General features: G+C 43.2%; 1 protein-coding gene and 1 long non-coding RNA gene across 2 annotated transcripts in view; one reads left to right on the top strand and one right to left on the bottom strand.

The window, feature by feature from the left end:
* The window catches only part of FER1L6 (fer-1 like family member 6), a 68,889-nt gene extending 59,130 nt beyond the window's left edge, over window positions 1-9,759 (bottom strand). The window contains exon 1 of the mRNA XM_071421757.1: window positions 9,634-9,759. The gene's annotated coding sequence lies outside the window, so the exon portion shown is untranslated. The remainder of the gene's footprint in view (window positions 1-9,633) is intronic.
* On the top strand, window positions 3,682-21,775 carry LOC139587440 (uncharacterized). The gene is made up of 3 exons (XR_011678397.1): window positions 3,682-3,790; window positions 4,668-4,768; window positions 21,615-21,775. It is a non-coding gene; the product is annotated as an uncharacterized lncRNA (long non-coding RNA).
* The last annotated feature ends 2,149 nt before the right edge of the window (window positions 21,776-23,924 follow it).

The following is a 23,924-nucleotide window of genomic DNA, read 5'->3' as shown; positions in this document are numbered from 1 at the left end:
ATAACTGCATGATGCCAAGAGCAAAATCTGTGTTTGAAGTAAAACAGATTTCAGTCTCAGGTTTTTATTCTGTCAGAGGTTTGGGCACAAATGGCATCAGGCTGCATCTGAGCTCTCCTGCACCCCTGACCCAGAGGTTTCCTTAGCCAGGATAACCATGCAGAGATGTGTCCCTGACCCCAGAGGTTTCCTTAGCCAGGATAACCATGCAGAGATGTGTCCCTGACCCAGAGGTTTCCTTAGCCAAGATAACCATGCAGAGAGGTGTCCCTGACCCCAGAGGTAACCTTAGCCAAGATAACCATGCAGAGAGGTGTCCCTGACCCCAGAGGTAACCTTAGCCAGGATAACCATGCAGAGAGGTGTCCCTGACCCCAGAGGTAACCTTAGCCAGGATAACCATGCAGAGAGGTGTCCCTGACCCCAGAGGTAACCTTAGCCAAGATAACCATGCAGAGATGTGTCCCTCGACAGCACCAGAGAGGCAGCAAGCACAGGTCTCCAGCAAGGCTCAGCTATGGGAACAAAGAGTGTGGGTGTGTTCAGCAGGAGAGCAGGGTGGCATCCTCTGTACATGGGATTTGCCAGAGAGAATCTTCTGTGTAAGAGTCTAAACCAAGTAAATAAAGTATTCAGGGAACTGAATGAATCAATCCTTCTCAACAGGCTCCATCACTTTGATATGTAAACCACTTGTCAGCCAGTGTCAGTGTGCACACCTGTAGGAATGTGCCCTCTGTTGACGAAGTAACCAAATTATCCTTTGTCTCCTTAAAAAGGAAAAAAACCCAGAAGTTTCTCTCCTCAATTTGGTAAAAAGGCACCTCATAAGACCTTTAGGACTTCACCTCAAACCTAGGGCTGCCAATTAGACAGAAGCCAAAAAAGTCCCACTTGGGTAATTCACTAGAAAAAGAAGAGAACAAAGGAAATCATTGCTTTTGTGAAGTGTTTTAGCAAGAGCAAAAACCTCTTGCCCCTAGCTCGAGTTTTCTCTATAAGACCTTTGTTATTTTGCCTTTTATTAAAACTTTTCTGTTTCCAACACTACCTCAGAAGCCATCCTGCTGATTTGATGCCATTCCAGATAGCAGAGCTATCTTGGGTGTGATAGGTTTCTCTGAGAGCTCAGAAGACCTGGCTTGAGGAGAAAACCCATCAAACACCCTAATACTGTGCACATGGGTAACATCCACACTGCTTAATACAACCAGCTAGGCTTCCTGAAAGTGTTCTGTGGATATGCTTTTGTGGTAGACAGTTTGTTCTCATGGAAGGAATAAAAAAAGTAAACTGTCTTCAGATTTCCACAAAATATTTTTCCTTGCAGTTTTGACATAAATTCTGAAACTGCTAAAAACTTGAAAATTATTCCATCCCTTCTTCCCCAAGATGGTGTAAATTTTAACAAGAGAAAGTTTGGGCCTTCTATGCAGTTATACCGGATTTGAGAATGACCCCAAAGTTATCCATACCCATCTGTATCCCTAAACCTGGCATAAAACTTTGTGCCACCTCTAGGTAAACCCCAAAGATATAGTGGAGAAATGTCTCCCATGTTCCCCCAGGACCTCCTGGCTACCAGTGAGGCACAAACATGGGAAATCAGGAGAGCTTTTTGTGCAGAAAATCTCATTCACCTGTCATGGACCTGTGGGGAGGTTGGAGGTTGTTAGTGTTGAGGCATTACTCACAAACTTCAGTGAAGATTTAACCCCCATGTGCTACATAATGCACAAATAGAGGCTTTGCTCCTTACTCAATCCTACAAGCTAATCTGAGATAGAATAAAGCAATTTCACACCCAAAGAGAAGGCAGATGAAAGAATTCTTATGGGCTACAAAGAGGTTTCCTCTTTCAAGTGCTTTGATTAGAAGCAATTAAAAATCAGCCATCTCAGCTAATCAAGAACATTTCTTAGTTCAAAAAGGACTGAGTGTCCCAGCTCCTTTCACATGGGGATTGCAAAAACATCTGAAGTTATGAGAATTTTTTTCTTTTCTGCATATTCACAGTACAATGTAGAAATGTGTCTACATGTTGCAGACATCTTTTCACTAAAAATCCTTTTTTTAGGATTTTTCCTTCTGAGAAGCTAAGAGGCCTCAGAGACAGAATGTAAACAATGGTTATCTGCTGCTGTGGAATGCAACAGGTCCACCTGTGATTGGCCCATCTTGGATGTTTATAATTCATGGCCAATCAAGGACCGAGCTATCTCGGACAGAGGCTGAGAGAGCTGCCTTTGTTACCATTCTTCTTTTCTATTCTTAGCTTAGCCAGCTTCTGAGGAAACCTTTTCCTTTCCTATTTCTTTTTAGTATAGTTATAATGTAATATATATATATATATCATAAAATAATAAATCAAGCCTTCTGATCATGGAGTCAACATTCTCGTCTCTTTCTTCACCTGAAAATCCCTGTGACCATGGTCACATTTACATTTTTTGTTTATGACTGTGATTCATTGAGGCTCCCCTGATATAAATAGTAAATAAGAGTGGGACAGCAACCATAGCACAGCATTTGCCTATACTCAGACCATGTTGAATTTGCACCTCTGTAAACACTAGTGTTCATTTCCTCTTATCAGTGCCACAGGTCCACTGGGTCTCTGAATTAATTTTCATACCTTGAAAAAAAGACTCACAAATTTCATTCCCCTCTTGTCAAGGTTCATCCACGGCAGTGTCCAGCTTTCAAAAAATTGCTTTCATGCTCTTTCTTTTCATCTAAGCTGTCCCATCATCACAGAGGCTTTGTGATCACTTCTTGCACAGCATAATGTTCCTCTTAGATATCCAATAATTGCAATTTGCAGTCTAATTTAAAGGAAAATTGGCAAAAAAAATCCACTTCAGAGCTGTCAGCATGAGAGCTCAAATGACCTTACTAATACTGAACCTCAGAGTCCCTCCACATTTTTAAACGTAGTATTTTCTTCCAGCAAAATCTTTTCAGAAGTCTGTGTGCTTGAAGAGTTGTTTTAAGAGGAGACTGGCTTTCCTGCTGTGGGAATGGTTACAAGCCATCCAGAGACAAACAGGCCCCTGTAGGGTGCAGGTTATCTGCCTCACTCTGGGCACTCACTGAGGGGTGGCAGAAAACACTTCTCCATCACTTATGCAGTTGGAAGAATAAACTGAGCCATTTAAACACAGCATGTGTAGCTCCAGGAGGGCCCTTCTGTCCCTCCCTCAGAGCCCCTCTCTGTGCAGTTTTCCAGAACTCAGTCAAGAAAAACCCAGACTTGGGCTTAGCTACAATAGACCAAGACATTTGTCAAGTTCCATTTCTGTAGCCTTGAGATGCCCTTCCCTTGTGCTGGTGTGTGAGCTGTGCTCCTCGTGGGCACAGAGGAACGAAACCAGGGAGTGAGATCTGCACACCAGAGCAGACACAGATACAAAGCCTCTTTTATCCAGCACATCTCCTGACATCATCCAGTTCTCACATCTCCCAAGACCACACAGCTCTCCCACGGACAGGCTGGGTGAGCTGCCAGCGTGCTCTTGGCAGCAGAAAGTCCTTGTTGGAATAGCTGCCCTGCTTTTCCTCCCAAGTCCCTTCCTCCCTGGAAGCAGCAGCCTTTGCAAACCTTTTGGAACCATCAAAATTATTTAGTTCAGGGATGATCAAAGGTTTCTGCACCGCAGCTCTGAGCCAGCTCCAGTGCCTCAAGACTGTAAGCCATGGGCACAGTGGATGCCTTGGCTGAGGAAGCAGAAACTGAAGAAAGAGGAAAAAATACTTCTGCCTTCCTATACATGAACATAAAATTTGATAGGTGAGGTTTTATCTTTGGATTTTGTTGTTTACATTTTCTAAGATGTCTTGGTGGGGTTTTTTTAGCTCCTAAAAATTCCACTTCTTTCAATGTAAGTTCTTTTTCAAAAGAGTCATTCAGTATATCAGACAGTACTGCACCAGGTGAATAATTATCTACATGAGTAGTTCTAATTTCCATGAAATAAACACCAGTTCTCTAAGTTATAAAAATGTTACTTCTTTTCATTTCAAATGAGAAAAAAAAAAAGAAACAACAAACCTGAAATGTAGGGATGACTCTTGGCTCATTTTAACACTCCCACAATATGCACTAGTCAAGGAAATTATCTCATAACTTAAATCCCCTTTTCCAAAGACTGAAATATAATTACAATGCAAAGATGTGGCTTCAAAATGAAAAGTCTACTAAATCTAAAACAGTCACATAAAGCCACAGTTGGTTAATTCACAACCATTTTTTATTAAGACAGTATGTCATTTGTGATAATAAGTGAAGTTCCAGAGAAGAAATTTTTTGCATTACATTTAATTATTAAGGAGGGCTGAATAAAATAAATTCTGTGATCTTGGGCATATGGAAAGCAAAAAAATCTTAATGAGTGGTTAAAACGTATTTATTTCATGCCTTCTTTTCTCAGGATTATAGAAGTTAAGGGAAGACTTCACCAATTAATTAATTTCATTCACTGTTTCCCAGTGAGGGATGCTTTGTTTAGTATACTGTCAGATCCTTCATCCTGCTTCAGCAAAGAACCTCCCTTTTTCCCCAGATCCATTATTTCTGATGTGGTTCTTTCAAAGCTTGGAGCTTTTACAAGCTGCCTTAACTTGTTTACACTTTTCCTGATTTCCCCCTGGTTCTGCTGTTTTGACAGGTCCAAGGATTTGCAATAGGAAAGCTTCAGCTCTTCAAGAAGGTGAATTCAGGATCCTGTATGACAAGCTTCAATTTAAAAAACAGCTGTGGCAGCCACAGGTATCAGTTCTGAATCTTGGGGTTTTTCATATCTATGTGACACTGTGACTTTACATGTCTTGACTCAACTATTAATATCTCCTCCATAAGAAAACAAAATTGCAAGTTGACAATAAAGTGGTCAAGATAAGTTACACACTGGCTCTGTGCATTCAAGAAAAAGCTCTAAAATAGCTATTCAGGAGAAATTCTGCTGTCTTTGGGGGTATTTCTGTGTAAAACTTCTGTTTATTGCACTTCAGCAGTCAAAACCTGAAATCAGCCACTAGATAGCATAAGAAATTAAATTAAAATATGAAAGGGAACCTCTTATTCCTTTAAATTACTGCATTCTGGCTACAGCTTGCTGCTTTGTATTCCCATCTCAAAAGGAACCTAAAACTCAGCAATTCAGAGAAAACACAGTGAAGTGTGATCAAAAGAGGGTTTTGGCAGAGTCTGTTTAGCCTGAGAAAGAGATGATAGCTTGTGCTTTTTAGGTGGTGCAGTGAGGTAAAAATAATGAAGCAGGTCTGAGAAATGCTGAACTGGCTACCAAACACTAGAAGATGGTCCTGGAGTCACCCCTGGTGGTCTCTGAATTAGCAGCTCAGTGTGCAGCATCAGTGAAAGCATCCACACTCTGCTGGGTACTGTCAGGATGGGTGTCAGCAAGAAAGGAGTGAGTGCTAGCTTGCCTCTAAAGCACTGGTGAACCTACACAAGGTCATTACACAGGATCACAGAATAAATCCGTTTAACATCTCGCATTCTGCATGCAGCTTTGGTCTCCACGTCTCAAATAAGGCAACAGGGTTAGAGAAGGCACAGAAAAAGGGTGGGAAAAGTCAGTTTATGACAGACTGAAACAGCTATAACTCTTCATTTGGAGAGGAGATGACTGAGTGGGAATAGGATGAAATTTTTTAAATTTAAACTGGCAAATATGGTGAAAGCAGAGCATAACACACAACACTAGAATGAGGATGCACCTGATGAAACAAGACTGAAAATACTAAAAGGATTGGATGGGGATGTACCCATTAACCCTCATGATAAAAATGTTCTGGATGCTAAGGAGAATGGACACAGAAAGTGCCCAGGCTCATGTGCTCTCCCTGAATATCCCATCCTTTTGCCACTGCTGGAGAAGAGCACAGTGCCAGCTGGATATGGGATCTGACCTCATAGGATGTTTCTCCTGTTCTGGTCATTCCCTGATCATAAATACCAAATCCATGCATGGCTGGGTCACCTGGCATGGATTTGAATCAGGTATGGATTCATTATCATGTTTCTGTCTGAATGATCAAAGCATACATACATAAGCTTTTGCCAAAATTACACCTAATCCAGCATAAAGCCTGATAGGGAAAAAACGAATCCATTCTCGGAGCACACTTGAGCAGGAAGGTGAATCCATTCCCAATTATCAGAGTCTCATGTGATCCCTGTGTCTTTGAGAGGCATCTGGGTTCACTATATTGTTTAACCACACCTGAAGTGTTCTTTGGAAGTGAGCTATAAAATAATGAGTGACATGGAAAGATGGATAGAGAAGGAGTGTCTCAGTTTCACTCCCCAGATCACAAAACCACAGTGCTCAATGACATTATCGGGCAACAAGTTTAAAACAAACGAGGGTATGAACAAATGAGGTATTCTTCAGTGAGGCACAAAAATCAGACATTGCAAAGGTCGTTGAGTTAGAGAATTCAAGGAGATTTCAGGCACATTTATGGAGTTTGTGGGCAGAGGGTCTGATATCGATCCAGCTCATAAACTTCCTAAGTGTATGAAACTGCTGGAGGCCTTGCTCATACCTGTTTCATAAACTGTATTTCCAATTTTCCACCTTTAGCCCTTCTTGGGAGGCAGAAACTGGTTTGACACAGTTGCTTCTATGCTTTTCAGCATTTTAATTTTAAAAAAATTATTTCCCTAGATGCAGAAGAAGAAATACCAGGTATACTGATATGCACTCTGAGCAACCTATAATTTGAGCTTTTGAATTGTGCACAGTTCTGCCACAAATGATCTAAAACTCCAAACTCTGAGAAGGCTTCAGGAAGAGCAGCACCAGAGCTGCAGCTCCACAGTATCTCTGCAAGCACTGGCCATCCACCCTGGCACATACAGCCCTGTCCCTCCTGCAGAAAACCAATGACTTTGCATTGACATTTAGCATCCTTATGCATCATGAGTCATGACAACAAGGAAGCCACATCCTGAACAGATGCAAATTAGTGGTCATTCAATGACATTTCTCATGTCAATACACAAGAGCTGGGTAACAGATCTACTAAATACTAACACAGGCCTACAAAATAAAGAATGCAATTGTTACATGCAGAGAGGTCCTTTCTTGTGTTCCTGCACCTCTTAGAGTTCTTTACTCCCTCTACAGGGATCTTGACCCCTCATCTGCTGAACTGTGAAAGACTTCCCATGACTTTGTGCAGTTAGAAATTATTAAAGACAGCACAAGGCATTATAGTCTAGCTCTTACCAGGAATAATAATCACACCCCCCAGGAGCAGCCAAAACAAGCATTAAAGGACTTGTTGATTTTCTTTTCCTTCAAGAAAAAGTCTTCAGCTATAATTAGCTGAATTTGATTTAAACCTTGGAAGAATTTCCAGAGGGTATTAGACATACCTGCGGGCCTGAGGTACCACTGTTGAGGGCTCCATCCTGCTGCTTTTCTTTCAGTCTCCACCTTTTACATTGTGAATGGGCTTTCCAAGCTGATAAAACCAATAGGCTGGAGAAGAGCTCTAAGACCATCAAGTCCAACCATTCACCTGAGACTGCCAAGTTCACCACTAAACCACGTCCCTGAGTGCCACATCTACGCTCTTTTAAATACCTCCAGGGATGGTGACTCAGCCACTTTCCTGGGCAGCCTGTTTCATTGCTTGATAACCCTTTCAGTGAAGAAATTTTTTAAATATCCAATCTAAAACCTCCCTGGTCACATTTGAGGCTGTGTCCTCTTGTTCTATTTGCATTTAAGTTTGCTTCTTGATGGTAGCAAATGTGGTGCCTGGTTAGTCAATCTGGTAAACACTGAACAAGAACAAAGATTTATCTCAGTGCAAACATTAACTCCTCTTGCTCTGCAGAGATCTGCAGGAGCCAGTCTGTTGTGAAAGCCGTGTCCTACTCTTGAACAACAGCTCCAGCTCAGAGGCCAGCAGGAATACCACACCCACCAAGACACCTTGAAAAGTTTAGATTTCAGACAGTCTTAGCAGCCACTCTCTGAAAAACAGGCCTATCTAAAGTATTCTTGCATTTGCACTCTTCTTTTTTAATAAGGACACAATTTCTTTTTCTCTATTTTCTTTTTCCACCTATAGCTTGCCTAACTTCTCTCTATAGCAGCTCAATGTACAAGACTCTGGATTGTGGTTCCCCCTTCTACTCCTCCAACCTCCCCAGTTCAAAGGCTTGGTATCTGTTATTCTTGGTTAATAAACCCTCATATTAGTTACAGCTCTTGTCTCCGGTCTTGTAAGTACATCTGATTCCTTGACATTTCCTCTTGGACATACTTCAGTCCCTGCTGAGAACAAATTACAGAGGCACAAGACCACTTTTGTTCTGCACTTCCCAAAGACAGTTTTCACATTGTTCTTAACCTTGTCTGATGGGAGCTGGCCTTTAAAGAGGACACTCCATTACTGTGAGCTGAACATCTCTTTGAGGACACCTTTGGAATGAAACATTTGAACCCCAGCAGAAGGATTCATTAATCCCAAAATACATCATTAAGTATGTGATGAAGTGATGAAGTGCAGTGATGAAGTACCCATAGCACATGAGGTTTCAGTAATTTTGCTGATGTGAAAAATGCAAAGAAATTAAACTACAATAGGCAGGTTAACCCAAGTGATCAACCAGGATGAAAATTCTCTATCTTTTTGGTTTTTCTCAGTGGAATGTGGGGAGATGGCTGCCTCTGAAGGTCAGGCTTATTTGCTCTTCTTCTGTTCTAGAAGATTCCAGCCTAGCTGTCCAGAAGCTGCCCTGCCCTTCACCAGCATCCATCCCACTCTTGTTTGACTTAAGTGATTTCTCTACTCAAAGAGAAATGGTAATTAATTCAGATATCTCATATGCTCCTGTATCTTTAAAAAGCATATGCAAAATTCCCTTTTCTCCACTGGAGCAGAAAATTAATGCTTTTTTTTTCATTTATCCTTCTGAATTTTACAATTAGCCCTGAGTTCTTGTGCTGGCTTTTACTGGGAATACTCTTCAGTTTCTTTTCTTACTTTTTCTCATCTATCTTGACTTTCCCAGTTTTGGGTAATGGTGTGCCTATGCCACAGGCAGACACTGTTGCTTTACCCATCTACTTCCTTTAAAAGGCTCAATAAGTTTCTCATTAGAAAGCATGAGCTCCACTAAGGAAGGAATTAGAACATGGATAATAGCAGGAACATGGATAACAGCAGATGACAGCACACCCAGTGCAGGCAGGCTGGGCTGACAGCAGAATGCTGTGGTCCCCTGGACACCCCACACAGCACAGCCATTCCAAAGCACTCTCACCAAAGTCAGGTTTTAAAGCACCCTGTTCCTAGATGGAATCCTAAACACCAGGAGAGATCAGGGAGCCCTTTCAGTGGAGGGGTTGCTCACAGTCTGCTAAAATAAAAAAAAATAAAGAAATTCTCTTCTGCAGGGCTGAACTGAGAAATGATTTGTGACCTGCACAGAATGGTTTCCCTACCCTGTCCTAGGTTCTGCAACCAAGTATGCAGAACTGGCAGCTCTGCAGGAGAAAGCTGTCAGGGAGAGTCCTGAGCACCCAATACACTCAGTGGATGATCAGTTTTGTTCACCAACATCCTGTCAGGCAGCCAAAATCAGCTTACCTCTGCAGAGAGCTTCTCTGGCAGGCTGCAAGCCCCCTACATCATCCAGGTCTCAAACAGCTTGTTTTCTGACTGGGCAAAGCTTCCCAAAATCCCTGCAACAATCCAATAGCATCCCCCTTGCTAAGCTGGACATGGTGGCTCTGCATTGATTTAATTAGCATTTGAGTGGCAAAAGCTGAGGTGACCATTCAGCAGCTGCCCTGACCTAATTCTTTTCTTTTTCTTTTTTTTTCTTTTCTCACACTTTGTTGAAGGAGAAAATAGAGAGTAAGAATGTCTTCACTCCTTCATTTTCCATAGGAAATGTTTTCAGGCCTATGAAGTTTAACAGTTAAGATTCAGTGTGTAAAGAGGTGTAAATCAGCCTTCAGGCCATATGGGATGCCTGCCTTGAGCTGCCAACAGGGCTTTTTTGAGTGGCTGTAAACATGTACACTGCTCCTCAGTCTGTGTGCCTCCAGACTGGCAAGGCTGGCAGGAACTCTCACAGATTGTTTTGTAACTGAGCACTGTAACAGCAAGGAAAGGCTGGGAGGGTGGTATCTCCTGTTCTTGTTGCTGTAAGGACCATGTTCCAGGTGCAACTTCAGCCCATGTTTTCTGAAGTTTATGTTTCCAGAACTGCTGTGCAACAAGTCAGGCAGAAGCAGGCTCCATGTGTGTATCTGTACCCACTCTGAAATCAAGCCATGTTTGCAGATAACATGGTGCAATGGAGATTCTTCTTCCAGGAGCTACCCTTTCCATTTATTACTACTCACTAGAAAAGCCATGGGTGCCATGTAGAAGCTGGACATTAAATCAGAGAAATCAGACCATGTGATCCTTCCTATCTGTATGAGCACAATACTGACAATTCCATTCCACACCCTTTGCTAGTGAAACTAAAAGCTCTTCAAGGCTTCCTCAGAGACTTTCAGAGACTCTGTGAGACTCTCTGAGAGTTTCTGTGACCATTCCCTGACCCCAGCACAGTGGGGTGCTGGTCTTTACCTGCCATTGTATCACAGACAGTGAAACATGTCACCATAATAATCCTGACCCCAACACAGTGGGGTGCTGGTCTTTACCTGCCATTGTATCACAGACAGTGAAACATGTCACCATAATAATCCTGACCCCAACACAGTGGGGTACTGGTCTTTACCTGCCATTGTATCACAGACAGTGAAATTTGTCACCGTAATAATCCTGGTGGTTGCTGTGGCACACAGGAAGTGCTGGGTGAGGGGCACTGTTCCTGTGTTTGGGAGAACAGGCTTCAGGGTGGTGGTAGCCAAAAGTGAAATGGCACCAGGGGGTTTACAGCATCCTATTAAAATTGGTGGAAGATAAAGGGGGCAGTTTCCAGCTGTGGTGTTCATACAGGAAAGCAGCAGCAAAGAGCCCCACAGGAGCCCTGCCTTCACCAGCTGCCCATCCCAGATCACAAAGCACATCACAATTCACTGCCTGAGGGGGAGCACTTTCCTGCCTCTTGCATCTTTTCTCCCCTCCTTAGTAAATCCAACCTCAGCAATACTTGTTAAAATGATATTTTCCCCACCATGCTCAAAGTCCAGCTTTGCATCTCCCACTCTCACCCAGCAGGAACAGCCCTGCACCAGCTGTGAGCCTCAACTCACCAGCCAGGCACCACAGGACAGCAGTCCCTGTGCCTGATGGATTGCTCTGTGCCACAGGAACAGAAGGACAGAAAGTTCTGGCATGTTCATTTTATGAATCTGAGGCTGAACAGAAACTCCCTTGTATTTACAGAGTGGGTGTTTCTCTGAGCTGCCTGATAATTCAAGGTGGGGGCTGTGCCCAGCACCAAGTTCTAGGATACTTGGCAAGTCAGGAGTGTCAAGAAATAGAAAGCTTACATAAGGGGAGGTTTTCAATAAGTCAATATGTTAAAAAACTGACTCAGCCCCTCTCCTGTCATAAAAAAAAAGTAGACCAGACCTGGGCTAAGTCCAGCCTCCAGTGGAAGGCCAGGGATGAGAAGAAAGTCAAGATACAAAGTCTATTTCCAGCCTCATTCCTGCCATATCAATAATGCTGTGTAGCTTTGAGTGGTCTCTTTAGCTGATGGATTTAAAAGATTTACCTGTCCCATGGGAAGGGTGTCAGCCTTCAGGGGTTTGAAAAGTGCTCTGATCAAACCATGGCATTTCTAGAGATGGGCTGCTGCATCTGACGACAAAGTGGTTCCTCCCAACTACCCTGGGCACTTAGTGATCCACATGTTTACATGTTTTGTGTTTGGTTGCAGAATATTGCTCTCAATCACCTTTGAGACCCTGAGGGACCTGGTGCCCTTTGTTCCACTGAGACAGGAGGTAGAGGCCCCATCTCTACCTTCAAACACAGGCTGGAGAGGTGCCTGAGCAAGCAGATCTAGCTGAAGGTGTCCCTGCTATGGCAGGACATGGGAGCAGGTGACCATTAAAGGTCTCTTTCAGCCCAAACCATTCTATGGCTCCAGATGGGACCAAACTGGGCGTGTTGCTGCCAAATGCAGGCAGCTATAAACAGGGACTGCATCTTGTGGCAAGTCAGAGAACAAGAAGCACAAATTGTCTGCTGACAGGGGGTCCTCAAAGCATTGGAGCAACCTCTTTTGGAGGAAGTGATACTTGGTTAGAAAAAGACATTAAATAGGCTGTCCACTCAGCAGGTATAAATTGCTGTGTTCTCTCAGTGACTGGGTAGCCCTATAAATGGGATTTCTCTAATTTTTCAGGGAAGAATGCATATGTCAAAACAATACAGAATCATCTAACTAATGATCCAGCTGAAAAGAAATAAAGAGGTTTAATAGAGCCAAGTATAAAGAGCAGAATTTGGCTTTTGTAAGTGATGCTGCAAAGCTGGCCAAGGGCCAGGAGTGCAGATATGGAAGAGGCTGTACAGGGCCACAGCATTTCCCCAGTGCTTCCTACAGCTTTGGGGAGCAGGTTGCAAGGTGGCCACACAGGGATGGAGAGTCAGAACCTGCCAACCTCTGCAAGACCTGGCTGGTGTGGGACAATGCTCAGTGAATGTATTTCTTCCTGAATATTGAACAGATGGATGCTTTGATGTAAAGGAAAACATTTCAAATTTGAGAAATATAATTTGTCCTTGTGGAAGTGAAGTATCACATTCAGTGCCCTGCCCAGGGGGACCTCAGTGTTCTGATACCATCCTCAACTCAATCTTTTAGCACTTGCTTTACTAAAAAAATTTATTTCAGGGAGATAAAGGCATACAAAAGGGTGGAGGGAGTGCTACTCAAGAGCCCTGAATTGTAATCCCGGCTTCACTCAAGGCAAATGAGCAGCTGCCTGCAGGTTTCTGTGCCCCTGCTTCCCCTTCCACCTCCCTGCTTGTACAGCAGGGGTTGCAGTGTGGCTCAGGCAGCACAAAGTGGCTCAGACCCTGCTAATGCCCTTGGTTCTGCTCCTGCAGCCATCAAAACTTCTGCATCTGCAGATGTAATGAAGCACCAGTGACAGTCTCAGGGCTGTGCTGGTCTGCAAAAGAAACCTGTTCAGCAGCCAAGTCCCAGAGCAGTCTCAGTGCCAGCTCAGCCAGGAGGGGTCTGTGATCTGCCCATAGTCAGTGATGATACCTGATTTAGAGCCCTGTGAGTGTTAAACAAGCCTGGGGCAGGAACTGCTCCTGAGCAAGCCTTGTTCTCTGAAGCCTGGCAGACAAGCATCCCTTGCTGAGCCATTTCTCACAGGCACTGGCTCAACCCTTCCCAGGCCAGGCCAGGTCTCAGTATTCAGCCCAGGCTTTGCAGCTCAGCTCTGCAATCTACCTCTCTCCAGAGGGCTTGTTATTTTACAGTACTCACAATATACCAAGTCTTTGGCTTTCCAAAGTCCATTAGCAAGATTTGTCAGCAAATTATTGTGGAGCTAGAAAAGGAGAGGAATCATAAATCCCACCTGGGTGCACTTGGCCCACAATATTATGTATGCTTTGGATGGGGTTGTCAATCCCAAGTCAGAGGTCAGTCTCTTGTCAAGGTATGAGTTAAATCACAGGGGTTTAATTCCTCTCCCTCCCTTGCATTCCTGGTTATAGAAGGCTGCCTGGGCCATGGATATGAAACACACTTAGGGCTGCCCTATTTTGTACCAAACCCTGTCAGTGCCAGCAGCAGCTCTGTGAACTGTCACATGCTCTGATGGGGAAACAAGGCTCTGCCCTGTGCCCAGTACAGCTATCAGGACTCATGACCAAAAAATACAGCCCACCAATACAGCCCCAAGACTTCTGTCTGGGTCATCATCCTCCAGTAATGACACAAGATATACTGAGAATGTCAATTAAACAGTGACATCTGCAAAGATGCTTCTGCTTTATCAGTAGATTGTCTGCACTAGAACATAACCACTGACTACTGGGCAGGGAAGTATTAATCCCAAATAAATCCTTTTTGACACAGGAGCAAAACCAAACTGCTGAGGGAAGTGCTCAGCATCCCAGTTTATCCCCCACACTCGGTGGGATTCTCTACCAAGCAGACATGAAGTTCAAGCACTGCTCAGGAAGACAAGCAGCTTGGTTTCCATAAACAAAAAGCTGTGAGCACAAAGCAGCTCTGAAGTCACCGCACCTGGCACAGAGCAGCTCCTTTATTGCAGCCTCAGAAAGGTTACCCCAGTAAGGAAGCTCACCTTACCAAGACAAGTACAGACACCCAGTAGCAGGGGTCCTGGTGGGCAAACGTGGAGGGTAAGGAATGTACATTGCCCTCCCAGAGTTTTACCAAAAGCTACTGACAATTCTGCACTTAATACAGTTCTCTATTTACAAATGCCTATGTGTGAGATTAAAGTTAGGATTTTTGCACTGCCCACAGCCTGACAACACTTTTTCATTTCCTATGTCCCTGTGATCCCACACTGCCAGCATTAGATCTCTTTTTTTTTAGATCTCTTCTTCCATTATAAATCTATTCTTATTGTCCCTACTTCAGTTCCAGTCCAAATAAGTGAAAAGACCATCACTGACCAATGTAAAAGATGCTCCTAGATAAAGAGGCAAGCAGCTTGTTATTCTGACATTTCTTCAAACAGGATGAGTATCTCACTTATCTTAAAATGCAAAGGACTCTTATTTCTGGCTCAGTGGAGCTGTAAAATGCAAGAGTTTACCAGTCACATACTCCAGAATAACCTCCTGTTCTGCAAAACTTTCAAATTAATCTTCAGTATGATTTTAGAGGATTATCTTCACAACAGACATATCTTTTGAAAACCAGAAGAGTGAATGCTGCCTTCAGCATTTCTATAGATATCAAATTTAAAGGGAGTATTTTATGGAATAGCTGCTGCAGTAATTGTGCTCTGGTCCAGATAGCAATCATTGCAAGGTGACTTGATTTGCACTATGGACAGCCTGTGCCCTGCCAGGCCAATTAAATTCCTTTATTCTCCAGCCCTGAACCAGTCATAAGACAGACAGAAAAACAATAACACCTTGAACAATTACTTACAGAGTGTGAGGATAATTGCCTGTGGAAATCCCAGGGAGCCTTCAAAGGCTCTGAGTGGGACACATGGCTGCTGCCACCCAGCACCAACCTCTGGCAGTGCTGATCAGTGCCACACTACACTGGGGTCTGGGTCACCCTGGCAGGCAGCTGAGCACCACACAGCCATTCACTCACTGCCCCTCAGTGGAGTGGGAGAGAACAGGGGAAAAATGGGAAAATTCTTTTGTTGAGATAAAGAAGTTAAATAGGACAAAAATGAAGGGGAAGAAACAACAACAACAACAACAACAACAACAACAATAATAATAATAATAATAATAATAATAATAATAATAATAATAATACTTTATTACTATTACATACAGAATGCAGTTTGCTCACCACTCACTGATTGCTGCCCAGCCAGTCCCTGAGCATCAGGTCACCACCTGCAGCCAATTCCCCCAGGCATGATGCCATATGCTATGGAATATCCCTTGGATACATATGGTATATGGAATATCCCTTGCATCAGCTGGGGTCAGCTGTCCCAGTGTGTCCATTCACAAGTTTTTGTGCACCTCCAGACTCTTCACTGGCAGGGCCGTGTGAGAAGCTGAAAAGTCCTTGACAGAGTATAAATACTTCTCAAGAACAACTAAATCAGTGTGTTACCAACATTATTCTCAATCCTAAATCCTAATCTTGCAACACTGTCCCAGCTACTAACTGTATTCCAGCTGAAACCAGGACTATGTGCCTTGCAGTGATGCTGCAAAATGCCTTTAAACTGGACTAGAAATGTGTCTCCTCTGGTGCTGCAGCAACTCAGGTTCCATTTGCTACCAGAAAATCCAAACTTGTAAAAAGAAAGTGTGTGACCAGTCCAAATTTTCTACAGAATCACCCTTTAATTCAAAGACAGTATTTTTTAATTCAAAAATTTATCTTCCAAAGGAGAGGGCCTGAAAGTTCTGGACAAATATCTTCTCTCTCACCTTTTACCACAGCCATCAATGTAACATTGTTTATCGGTATTACTCCTTTGTTTCTCTGTTGCTAGAGGGAAGCTGCTCAAATAAAGGCTGTATAAAATGTCTAGAACACTGCTAATGCCTACAGCAACATCCTTATGTCAATATTCCCATCTCATCAATGTCCTTGAGAGCATCCTCCCTTCACAGGGTGGAACTCAAAGGAGTTTGCTGTTTGGGGTATGAGTCACACCTTATCAAAAATAAGCACATTGGGTTGAATCAAGTTCTTTTGGTTACTGCAATATTTCTTAAGATGTTTGGAAGCAGCCAGGTTACTGCAATTGTCACAAGCCTGTTAGTGTCAGAGATGGAAATGGCTGGTCAAAAATACCTGTCCATGCAGTCCAGCAAGGAGCCTGTCTCCACATAAAAATTGATCCTCCTGTGAGGAATCAGGTCTGCATCAAATTTCATTCATATTTTACCAGGACTGTTTAATAAAGAAGAAAAGCAAACAAACATGAAAGAAGATACAGATTATTATATGAAGAAAGATTGCTGGAGGGATTATTAATATGCCTCTTTGTATATAAACATACAGAGGAATAATTAATCTTCTATTCACAGAATCACAGAACAGTAGATTGGTTTGGGTTGAAAGGGAACTTTGAATATTGTTCAGCCCAACTCCTCCACCACAGACAGGGACATTTTTCACCCAACCAGGTTTCTCCAAGCCCTATCCAACCTGGTCTTGAGCACTTCCCAGGCTGGAGTATCCACAGCTCCTCTGGACAACCTGCTCCAGTGTATCACTGCCCTCATCCAAAGAATTCTTCCTTATGTCCAACTTAAACCTACTGACTTCCAGTTTAAAACCATTGCCCCTTGTCCAGCCACTACAGGCCCTGGTAAAAGGTCTTTCTCTGTTTTTCTGTAAATGCTCTCTGTATAATGAGAGGCTGCAATAAGGTCTCCCTTGACCTTTCTCTTCTCCAGGCTGAATAACCTCAACTCTCTCAGCTTTTCCTCACAAGGGAGGTGCTCCAGCCGCCATCCCTGTCATGGCCTCCTCTGGACCCTCTCCAAGAGCCTTTCTTATGTTGAAGATTCAGAGCTGGGCACAGTGGGGGCAGGAGCTCCAGGTGGGCTCTCACAAGAGCACAGCAGAGGAGGGGAATCACCTGCTGGCCATGTTTCCTTTGGTGCAGCCCAGGACATGCTTGGCTTTCTGGACATTGCCAGCTCATGTCTCATATTTCACCAACCAGGATCTCTAAGTCTTTCTCCTCAAGGCTGCTCTCAACCCACTCCTTCTGCAATTCTGATATTGGGGATTGCCCCAACCCATGCACAGGACCTTGCACTTGGCCTTGCTGAACTTCATGAAGCTCACCCAGACCCACTCCCCAAGCCTGCCCCTCTGCATGACATCCCTCCCCTCAGGTCACACAGCTGCAGCTCTGTGTTGGCTGCAAACTTTCTCAGGGTATTTGTGTGACTCAAAGAGGAAAGCAATATACCCCTGAAGTAATTTTCCATATCCACAATTTCAAAACCTTTTCGTGCCCAGCACAACTGCTTTGCTTTTCCTTGTGCTGCAGTCCCTAACAGAGCTGCTGAGCTGTAGTGAACAGAAATAAAGCTCCAAACTTGAAATAAAGGCCCCCACTATGTTCACCCTTGCTGGGAATGAGGGAGGGAGCCAGGGTTTGGTCCCACTGCACATTAGCAGGCAGGATCCTTCTAGCAGACCAGTGGAGACAGACAAGCTTTTCCAGAGAGCATTTAGCCACAAGGGTTTCTGCGGGGTTATGTGAATTGTTTTAAGGAGGAATACTTCCCTCAAAGACATCAAGCAACCTGCATAAAAAATTATACCTAAAATTAATCCCAATAATGCCACCCAGCCTCCTCTTGCCTTTCTTCTGTGACAAGCCCTTTTGTTAACTTTAAAGCTATTCCACAGTAATGCAGAAGAAATATCTATGTGATAATAAATAGAAATTCTTTCTTCTCTGATGGAGATATCCCTTTTCTGCAGGATCAGTCCTACAGAATATTAAATGACTTGGACTCCAAAATCACATATATACATCTCAGCAGAACAAATACATTTCAGCAGAAGAAATTGAAAAAATGATATAAATCTTACCAGAGCTAATGCTAGTTTAGTTTTAGGTAGATATTCTTAGATTGTTTCAACGAAGGAAGCAAACCATTAAAGCAAAACATGACTTTCTCTTTACACACAAAAAAACCCTTGTGTAGTTGTCCTAGAATTTAGGGTGAGGCACAAATTAAAATTTGTCACTGTGTTAAATTTATTTAATCACTACCATTTATTTGCTATTTATATAAACTATATAAAATTCTAAGGCAAATTCTCTAAGAACTTTGGCCAAGATTTGGTCTCAGTTCCACATCTCTGACTCCATAGAAATGCTAAAAAATCCATGAAAAATTCTGGGTTTGTTCTCCTACGGCCAAGGCAAAATTTTTTTCCTAGATCCACATTCAGCTCTACTGCAAAAGAAGGTAGAAACAAGAATATATGCTACAAGCAGGATATCCTATTTTAATAATCTTACTGTTAACAGAAATATAGAAACATATGAATGAACATGGTAGATGCATATATATATTTGCATATTCTCAAGGACACAAACACCCACATATTCCTCTGTTCTCTTTCAGCAAAAAGCCAGTAACCTTTCTTCATGAAAAAGAAGGACTTAAAAACTAGAGCTAATCCCCAGCTCATGAATTAGATCAATTTCACTAAAGTAAGATTATTTCCAGGGGCTGCACCTGAGTATTGAAAGATTTAGGTGTCATATTTTGCCTTTAGATGCATCCTATTGCAATGAAAAGCAATGAAAAGTTTATCTCAATGGATAAACTGATGCATACATGTATCTACCTATATATCCACCTATGAAACACAGCAATGCTGTTTCTGAGTACTTCTTCAGTGCAGAATCACAAAACTACAGGGGGAGATGCCAGCTGTGTTAAGCCAGCTGATGCAGACACAGACACCACTCTTACACATTCAAGCCCCACATCCCTGGACCAGGGTGCTCCAAGGGATTTCTGTTCTTTTGCACTGCTGGTCAATGCACACCAAGTGTCAGCCAGAGTGATCCTGAGGACACTAAAATTCTAGAAAACTGTGGACAAGAAATAAAAGGCCTAAAGACGCGAGAAATTATGCTTGCCAGAGACATTCATCTCCTCCCATCTCTAGTTCAGTAGAATTCATGATCTTCCCTTGAAGACTTTCAAACCAAAGAAATAATAATAAAAAACTTGCTGACTGAAATGAAACCCCCATGCAAGCACCTTAATGTTGAAATTCTAGGTCTCTAGGTATTCCTAAATCTTATTTTTTCTAACTGCAGATGTCTGACATTTTCACTGCCAAGAAAAGACATTACCTGGGCTTTTTTCCTTCCATCTCCTACACCTTCCTGTTGTCTGCTGTCAAGCTGACCTTCAGCAACTCATCCCACACATGCCAGACACTCCAGCCTTCATCCTTTGGCTGCCATAGGGATTCTGCCTGTGTTTATGATTAACCCACCCAGAGATCCGCCAGGGCAGGGTGAGGCTGTTTACACACTGAATTATACTCAGGATGGTTATTGTAGATAAGCTTTCCCAAAGCACTGAAGTGTAAAAGTGCTCTTAGTGCTTACTGAAGCCTAGCAAAAGTCTGTGCTTTTGGCTCATAGTGCTCCTTTACAGACATTTTTTCCTCCTCCTACCATGCTGCTGCCGTTGGGTGGGATCAGCTTCTGGCTCAGCCAGTGCTCAGGCTCATAAAACAACTCCAGAGGCGCAACAGCCTGATGTTCTGGGGTGCAACAATGCCAAAATGGGGTTTTTTGGGGGGGTTATGAGGTATATATCCTTTCACAGGCATTCATGTGGTCCAGGTATTTGCTGCACTAACACAACTTCTGCTCCTTCTCTGCATGCAGAGACCCTCTCTCCAGATTTACCAGCCCAGACTTTTCTCCCCAGTGTACAAATATTCCAACAAAACCAAAAGAATCTTGGGAGTTTTAACTCTGGATATCAGAGACTGGTAGAGTGGATAGGTACAAGAAATATTTTGTTTAGTTTAGGTCTTCACAGGGTTCAGATTTATTGCCCCCTGTATGTCTCAGACATTAAAAAAAATAATAATAATTTAAAAAATCTCAATTATGAGGACGGCCCAGCATTAGAACAACCTGCTCAGAGAGTCTGTGTGATCTCTGTCCTGGCAGATTTTCAAAGCCTGGCTAGACCAAGCCCTGAGCAACCTGGTCTGCACTCATGGATCACTCTCCTCTGAGCAGGAGGTGGAGCTGGAGCCCACCCAGAGGCCCTTGCTCAGTTCTCCTGGGATCCCATCCTGTGATCCTGTGTTCTGGGGATGGTGTGTGCAGGCATATCAGGATTTACAGCATGGGTTGAGGACAAAATCTACACCCTGTAGAGATATTGGTCATACACCTTCTCTGAATTACAGTTTATGTAGCTGCTGTATGGGAATCATTCTGATTTCCTATTTCCCTGGGGCATTTGCAGACATACTATAACATTTTAAAATTATTCATATGGCAAATGATGTTCTACAGTCTCACAGCACTGCAACCAATGCAATATTTCCATTAGACCTTGAAGTGATACAAGTGTAGACTTTGGGACAAAGCACAGACATAGTTTAGGCAATGTATTGCTTAACCTAATTAAACAAACTGAAGATCAACCTGCTGCCCAAATACACAGGGTGTTACCTAGCTCATCATTTCACATCTCATATAAAAACATATATATACACACTGTGCTCCATGGTTCTGCAAAAGTAAACATCTCCCATGGATTTAAAAATGCATGAAAGCAATAAAGAATAAAGAAACTGCTGTAATAAATAAAATTAGCAGAAAAAGAGATGACCAGTCTCACTGAGCAGTCCATTGCATGTGTAGTCATTTTGCTACTCAGTGCAGTAGCTTGGCAATTCATGTCTAAGTGTTGCCAAAGATTGCTATTAAGGAGTAGATGAGGAAGAGAAGAAAAGCCTGATCATCTGGCAAGAGGAATGTCTTACACCATGAAGGTTAATTCATATCTCTCCAAACAGGACCTCTTCTCTATCTTAGTTAAAAACAGATTATGATAGAGGGAAGCACTAAATGTTTCAACCTTTGTTAGTATTTTCTTAATTGATTTTTTAGGGCTTATGGCTGTTTTAGCACTTGGCTACTCACAAAGATGCTCTGAGTGCTAAGAAAAACTCCCAGGGACACATTCATACCCCCCGGTGTGGACATTTATCATTGATGGGTTTTCATATGGCAATCTGAGTCAATTTAACAGCTCTTTGCTGCTGGGATGGATGAGGGCAGTATTCCCATTTACCAGTCCCCTTTTTGCTCTCAACCATCTTTCTGATGCATATGTTACACCAACTATAGCAACACTCCCCCCACCCGAGCCAGTTTATCCACCAGAAAGGAGAAAGGAGTGGACAATTTGGAACTGTCTTCCAGGAGGAGCCAGAGAGTCTGGAGCCAGGAGGAAAGGAGGGAGAGCCATCGTGCAGTTGGGAACAGGAGAAAGGACAGCAGGGAAGACAGAGCTGTCAGGGTGGCTCAGAACCAGATGAAACCACAGCTCAAGCACTTTTTCTCCACTCACATGTTCCCTTGTGTGGCCTGTGAAGGTGTCAGGTGAGCAGTTTCTTCATTTCTTTACCCAATTATTTGTTTATCCTGACAAAGTAGCTCCAGCAGCTTTTTGAGGAAGGCCCCAGGTACGTTTAGGTGGATGCTCATCAGGACAGTAACTGGAAACAGGTTGAAATAAGGATGCAAAGGAAGCAGAGCAGCTCAACAGGGGCAACCAGTGCCACCTGTGGTGCTTCAGGACATCCTGTTTGGTCTCCCTTCCCAGCTCCAGGAACAGGTAGGTGTCATGGATCCTGTGTTACACTAACCAGCCCTTGAGGTGGCTGCCCTCCATGGCATCTCTAATGCCTGTGCTTATACAGTTCCAGTTTGGTTGTGAATCAGCACTTCAGGAGGACTGAGTGTGACCCACTAGTTTTTGGTAGGCAATGAATACTGCAGGGCTCAGTTCTGAAAACTGAATGAAATAAATCAAAAGATGGATTTCAAAAATTTTTTGAAAGTCGTTCCAAGCTAGTCTGGGTAATCTCAACCAGTCCAGCTCCCACATTCGAGAAAATTTGTCTTTCATGGTGCAGAGCTCCCTCAAGCTCTCTCACTTCATAATTATTTTGGGAATTTTTCTGGCTCGCAGTTAGTTCAGTGGACATTACAGCTGCCACTGATCATTACCTTACAGAATTGATGTTGTTTCCTTCACATTTAGGATACTGACCTATCTTAAGGTGGGAGAATCATCTCTCATGTTGACAGGCACCCATCAGGTATCAGCTGTCCCCAGTTCAGCACTCCAGCAGGCTTTCTAGCAGAGCTGTGCCTCACTGCTCAGCATGAACTGGAGAGGGCCTTTTTGAGGTTAAATGACCTTAATTTCACTCGAGGTATTTTTATTTCTCTAATTTCCTGAAAGATGCCAGTCTCTTGGCTCTGTGAGAGATACTGATGGCTCTACTGCACAGGGGGCACAGGGGGAGTTACTCTGAATTAATATTTAAAGTGGACAAATTCTACTGCATTCATCTCTGTGTAGAGACCATGTTCAGAACTACCATGACAGTAATTTAATTTGGTTGCTTTATGTTTGGAAATTAAATAAATGAAAATGAAGTGAAGCACACTTCAGTGCCCTGGAGGGGGTCACACAGGAGCCCAGTGAGGTCTGTCTGATCTGCTTGGACACCATGCAGGCAGAGGAGGCTGAAGAACACAACTGTGACCTGAAAAGCAGTGGCTGTACTGAAGGTCTGTTGTCTGCAGGAAGAAAGAGAAAAATTGTGTCAAAACCAGGCTTTTAGTCTGCTGATATCTTAGGGATAATACACCCTCACAGAAATAACAGGGAATCTTGTATCACAGCCTTTGCAATGAGAAATAATGATTGACATAATAATGAGGCTCCTGCTGTCCTCAGACAGTGGGATTTGGGTTGGGGTTAATTGACACTTATAACTCAATAAGAACACATTAACTTTTTTTCCCCCAACATCTACCCAATGGTTAAACATGGAAAACTTTGCTGTGTTTCAGTAGTGGGGGAAAGATGAAAGATGGAAGGAAGTCTGTCTGGATCCATCTCCAGCAATGCACAGCTCTTTGGAGGGACCTCCCTGGCTGAGGGATTACACAAAGCTGGGCACCTTCCTGCTTCCCAGGCAGCTGTCCTCCAGAAACACTGTGACTCAGAAATGTTTACCCACCAATATCCCAAACCTCTGAGAAGGCAATTGGGTTGAGAGTTTAGCTGAGAGCAGCCACAAGGTGTGGCTGGTTCTCATGACATGGTTATCATGCTTAGTTTGAACAGTGCCATTATACCTGCCAGGGAGGGTTTGGCTAATGCAATGTAGTGCACTAAAATGCTGAGGAGAATAAGCCTGGGTAGAGCACAGGACAGAAATGGGAAAACAGGCAATGAGGAAAAGGGCTCCACCCAGGCAGATGCAAAGCGGGCAGAGTTTCTTCAGAAAGAAAGGGGAAAGAAAGACAGAAAAATTAAAAGGTTCATTGAAAATATTCACTCAGGGATTTAATTACAAGGAAATTTTATTCATGCAGTGGCCATGTCCGAGAGGTTTTTTTGTGGATGAAGCATCCATCACTTCTTCATTTTGTGACAAAAAGGATTATGCCACTCCAAGCACCTAGTTTTACACTCTGAGTCTAACATTCTGT

Source organism: Agelaius tricolor, unplaced genomic scaffold (genome assembly GCF_023055355.1).
Source record: "Agelaius tricolor isolate 1412-34295 unplaced genomic scaffold, bAgeTri1.0.p SCAF_2, whole genome shotgun sequence".
NCBI classification, from domain to species: Eukaryota; Metazoa; Chordata; class Aves; order Passeriformes; family Icteridae; genus Agelaius; species Agelaius tricolor.
This window is presented reverse-complemented; position numbering and strand designations above follow the sequence as displayed.